Source organism: Carassius carassius, chromosome 7, assembly GCF_963082965.1.
Source record: "Carassius carassius chromosome 7, fCarCar2.1, whole genome shotgun sequence".
NCBI lineage: Eukaryota > Metazoa > Chordata > Actinopteri > Cypriniformes > Cyprinidae > Carassius > Carassius carassius.
In genome coordinates, this window is record NC_081761.1 from 4,299,038 (window position 1) to 4,305,456 (window position 6,419).

Genomic DNA, 6,419 nt, shown 5'->3' on the forward strand with positions numbered 1-6,419 from the left:
TACTTCATATAAATAATATATCAGTATTTTTGCATATTTTTGAAGAATTGAAAATAATGTCATAATGCAATCAATCAACCAATAAGTAAGTAAAATAAATATATAAATGCATATTTATTTATTTATTTAGATATACCATGGTCTATCACGTTTAAACCATCTGGTGGTAATCCGGCCTATTAATTATTTAAACCAGCTAATACTGTACCAATTAATGAAAGACCAGCTAAAAATCACCTTAGACTGGTTTTATCTGGATTTTCCAACAGAACAATTTGCTATTTTGATGTTTGTTAATTACTGGTTGATTACTGGCCAAAAGAGTCTAACCACTGAAGTGAATGACTAGTTTTTGTTGTTTGTTCAAATCACTAACTCTGTAGAAATAATAATATTCATGCTTAATAAAAATACATCATCCTGTATGCAACCAATTGGTCACCTATGCTATACCAACACAATAAACCATCTCCTGCTTTATTGATTTAGTGATGAATCAATTAGTGAATTATTTAATTAGCCAGGGATTATGGGTCAGTGTTGAGTGCCTTTGATCCTCCAGAGTTTCTCTCCTTCAGTAAATCACAGATGTGCCATAAAGGCCAGAGGAAGGACTAGGAAATACAGTATAAATGCGTCACATTTGTTAAAGTTCTGTTGCATTGACACTGTTTCTTTTATTCCTTTCTGTTTGTTTCCAGGTTTAAATTAGATTTAGAATCCCAGACCATCTTGCCTTATTGGACACCACTGGGTTGAAGTTCACATCTTTAAAACAGTCATTGCAAAATCAGCTATAGATTTTAAGTTAAGGTAGGCCGAACATTGAAATTAGTCACTAGCGTATAAAAGAAAAGATTAGCCGTTTTCTACATGTGCATTCAAAAATCACATCTCAAGGGTATAGGCCGATTATTTATTGCGGCAAGGAAAAACAAACACGGCCTTTTGCTGACTCCAAGCCAATCATAATCATCGTGACGGGTAGCTAGTCGCTTATCTTGATTATTAAGCCACATTTCGCATCTGTTTGATAGATTTCCCGCAAGCATAATAAATGCCTGTCCCGAACGCAAGCTTGCATTTAAAGAGAAAAGGCTGAGCCTTTTTCAATAAAGTTTATTACTAAAACTTGGCCTTTTTGTGTGTGTTTGAGCTGCGGTTAAAGTCGGGACAGATGTGAATTTATGGGGCCAGTCTGTCATTCTCTTACCTTCCCATTAGCTTAAGTGACACGACAAGGCCGAGGGAAATCTCAAGCAATAAGGGTGATTATTTTAAAAGATCACACAATCTGTTCATATTCCCGTAATGAGTCTGATTGATTAAACTACAGGGTATAAATATTTTACAGGGTCATGTCGCTCAAGTTATTGTTGCTGATTTGCCGGCAGACAAATTGGTAGAGTCGCATTTACTTATTCCACTATGAAACTGACATTTTCATGCGGATAAAAGGGAGTGGAGTAGAAAGCAAACTATATATAAAGCCGGGATATCTTTGATGCTATGCGTTCATGACTTTGGACGTATGGCAATGACGTAATGGTTAGAAGATACAGGTAGTATTGTAGTGTTTACAACAATAAAACCACCTGAAGCATTTCATTGGATATATGTTTTATATATGTTCTGCCTAAAAGACAGATTGAGTGTTTTACTGTTAATAATACTAATCAACCTTTCCGACATGACTATTTATATAAAAAAATTGATAGTGGTGTTTGATCAAGAATCATTATTACTATTTGAACAGTTGGAAAACAACTCCAATCCAGTGGTTCTCCATAGTCCCATGAAGTTTCTAGTTGATTTACTAGACAAAGATAAAAACTAAAATAAAATAATAAAATTAAATACAAAAAAAGTAATAATGTATAAAAATGAAATTATATACAGTATATACAGATTTGTTCAAAGGAAACAAAAAACTAAAATAGGAAATATTGTGATTTTTTTTATTTTATATATATATATATATATATATATATATATATATATATATATATATATATATATATATATATATATATATATATATATATATATACACACACAATTTAACTATGTTTTTGTTACACTAACCATAGTTTAACCATGGTATTTGTAATTAAATTGTGGTTATACAAATGGTACAGCTAATATGGCATAAAACACTGGAATTACATTTTTACTATAGTAAAACCATGGATAATTTTTGTAAGGGTTGTTATTAGTGTTATGTATTTTCAAAATAAGGTGGAAAATTGTATGAGACCAGCAATTACATAGAATTGTTTTTTTTTTCTTTATATATATATATATATATATATATATATATATATATATATATACACACACACACACACATATACACATATGATGTTATAGAGATGTTATAGATTTTTAAAGAAAATGTAACTGACATTTGTCTTGCTAGTTCTCAGTGCTTTTAACAGGTTGTTGTTTCTAAGGTATTGTGGGTGTTTTCTTATGGGCCCAAATCTGATCTCAAGATATGACTCGGGTCCCTTCTTCAATTTTTTTTTTCCAGCTATTTTATTGTCAGGCAAGCAAAAATATTACCACTTGTGTGTGCCATTTCTCTCTTCTCTTCTCTTCTCTTCTCTTCTCTTCTCTTCTCTTCTCTTCTCTTCTCTTCTCTTCTCTTCTCTTCTCTTCTCTTCTCTTCTCTTCTCTTCTCTTCTCTTCTCTTCTCTTCTCTTCTCTTCTCTTCTCTTCTCTTCTCTTCTCTATGAACACTGTGATATAAAGTATAACTTCTTTTAAGTTCTGTAGCATTCCTGTTGCTCAAACTGTAGGTTATATGATGCATGCAACTCCAAGGTCATGTGTTTGATTCCCAGAGGATGCATGAACGGATAAAATGTATACCTGTGGGTCGCTTTAGATTAAAGTGCCTGCCAAATGTAATGCAAATGTTAATGTGCAATTTACCTAATCAGGTAGACCGTATTAGGTGTCCTTTTCTTGACTTTAAAACCTATCCAATGTGAAACTTTTGAGGGTTTCATTGACAACTCTCAAGTTGTAAAGTCCTGTAATCTCCCGGCAGGAAGCGTATGTTATTCGCCTTACCCGGGAAATAAACCTGTGTAGTCCAATCTCTGAAAATGAGTAAACTGACTCAGACTGTCCTCGATGTCCCGGTCTGGTTGAGTTTTAACAAGGCAGAGGCACCTTTCTGAGGCCAGTTAAAAATGCATTTAATCACTATATAAACATGCTGTCCTGGAGCCCCCGTGACAGCGAAGTTATGCTGTCTGCACTTGTTCTGCATTTAATCACTGCCCTCATACAAACGCCACAATAAAGTGCCTTGTTTCAGTTGCATTCCCATCATTTATTTATTTATTTTCTGTTTTTTTGTGTGCATAAATTTAATAACCGTGATGACATCACCACCAAGGGCCTGATTGCTTTACTCCCTCTTCATTAACTTAATTATTTGACTATCAGTAAACCCGCCTGAGTAATTCATATTTGAGAGGCTGGGCTGTAAATAACCTCTTTCAGCTGGTTTATTATGGGCAGCACATTTGCAATTCTCCAGCATGTTAATCAGCCTCATTGGTTGTGTCTGAATATGAAGGCAGCTGTCTTGCTGCCCATGAAGTCAGTGACTTAAAGGGATAGTTCACCTTAAACATTTTGTCATTAATTGCTCATTCTCATGTCAGTCCAAACCTGTAAGACCTTTGTTCATCTTCGGAGCACAAATTAAGATATTTTAGATGAAATCCGAGAGCTTTCTGACCCTGTATAAACAGCAACGCAACTGACACGTTCAAGGCCCAGAAAGGTAGTAAGGACATCACTAAAATAGTGGGTCAACCATAATGTTATGAAGCTACGAGAATACTTTTTGTGCACAAAGAAAACAAAAATAATGACTTTATTTATCAATTTCTTCTCTTCCGTGTCTGTTCACGAGAGTACCACTTCACATGCACTGATGTAACATGGGCTATTTTAATGATGTCCTCACTACCTTTCTTGGCCTTGAATGTGTCAGTTGCATTGCTGTCTATGCAGAGTTAGAAACCTCTCAGTTTTCATCACAAATACCTTAATATGTGTTTTGAATATTAACAAAGGTCTTACGGGTTTCGATACGTGAACTATCCTTTTAAGTAATTTGCTTCTTTTAACCACTCTCTGAGATGCAATTTTGTCTCTTAAGTAGGATATTATTCTGTTAAACATAAATATTATGTGGGTAAATATGTCTACTACTCATTGAAATAAATACATTATTACATTATAAGTAGGCATTCATTTGTAAAGAGTTTTCAAACATTAAAGTTATGTCATAGCATGCATTTTTACGAGTCCATACTCCCAGAGATTGCATTGAGGTAACCATAACAATACTAGGCTTCTCGCACATGCTCTGTTGTGATTATGCAGCGGGACATCGGAAAATCGGGTCATTATTCATTACATTTATATCACAAAAATATCAAAATAACTTTGGGGTATTTAACGATCACCTTTAAAGTCGTAGTGTAGCCTAATCTTCACACTGTAGAGAAATGTAAACAAATATTACTTAAACATCTACATTTAAAGTCTAGACTATCGCTTCTGAAAGCAAGCTTTATTCAAATTTTAAACACAATCATTTCCACAGTTTTGTTTTTCATTTCATTTATTTGCAGCTATTTACAGCAACAAATATAACATTGATATAGCAGTGTATTGGCCTCCCTTGCATCTGTCAATGGAAATAAATTACAGACTTACACTTTCTTAAATAACATTAAAGTGAACAAACATTGAGCCACATATGAATGTAACCATGACATATAGAAATATACATGCCTCCAGCTCTTTTCCATCACACAAGTAAATGATGCATATGAGAGGTGGAGAGAAGGTTAAAAAAATGCACATAAATATTTATATGCACATTGTATCTTTCAACAAAACAAAAATATGATAAATGAATTCTAAAACAATGTATTTCAAGCTTATATAATGCCTTATAGTTGTTCTGGTTTGACACTTTGGTGTACTATAATGAGTTTATCCTTGTAGTCTTAGGAACTGATTGATTATGACTATGAAAAGTGCATGTTTCATACCACAATGAAGTTTGCTGTGGATTGTGGAGGACTATCAGCTGCCTGAAACACAACGACCACCAACTTTCTGACCTGGACATAGAAGCAGAAGGTCAAGCACCCTCTAGAGAAGCTCCGGGGAAATGCATCTATTTCAGATCCTTTTGTCAAATTATTATTATTATTTTATTTATTTATTTTGCTATTAATCTGTATAACGTTACTGTAAAACAGTAATTTGTGAGATTTCAGAAAAGATGCTTTCATTATTTCTTTGGAATAATATGTGCGCTAATGAATCTGGCACAATAAGACCAGAAATGTATTAAGAAGGCTAATTTAGATTTTCTATTCACTCTTAAAACCAGCACAAATGAAAGTTTTTTTTTTGTTTTGTTTTTTTCAGTTACTGTATGTTTAGTGGAGGATTATTTGCAGCTGATAATTATGAACCAAAAGTGTTTTACTGCAAAAACTGCACGTCTGATTCTATTTGCAATGAACAAAAATAATAAATTAACATTTATGTCTTGAAACAAGACTTAGCTCTCGGACATTAAATCAAAAATTGTGCATAGGCTTTCTGCTAATTGAATGAAACCTCGTAGGTGACTAATTTAAAATGCTCTACATAGGCAGCATATTCATGTGGCACACAAATAGCATGCCTCCTGTAAACAATTGATTCCAATAGAGGTTAAAATTGGAATGTTGCTTGCAAAATTAGCTAAATTATATTCTATATAGCAAACATTAGGTACCATACTGTTTATTATTTTTTATGATATTGAATGAATTATATATACACTACCATTCAAAAGATTGGGGTTGGATCTTGTGTTCACCAAGCCTGCAATTACTTTTGTTTAAAGAAAAAAAAAACAGTAAAAACAATAATTTTGTGAAATATTATTACACTTTAAAATAACCATTTTCTTTTTTTAATTTATTGTAAAATGTAATTTACTCCTGTGATGCAAAGATGAATTTTCAGCATCATTACTCCAATCTTCAGTGTCACATGATCCTTCAGAATTCATCTATTCATCTGTTGATTTGATGAATAGGAAAATTCATCCTTATTATTTTTATTAAATATTTATTAAATTTTCCTTATTATTATTATTATATTTTGTATTGCATTTTGAAATCAGTTAAATAATCTTTTTTTTTCAAGATTATTTGATACATGAAAAAGTTTAAAAGAACAGAAATTAATTATTTGTAACACTATTCACTGTCACTTTTAATTAATTTTATACATCCTTGCTGAATAAAAGTATTAATTTCCTTCAAAGAATCTTGATAACACCATACTTTATCAATTGTGTGTGTGTGTGTGTGTGTGTGTGT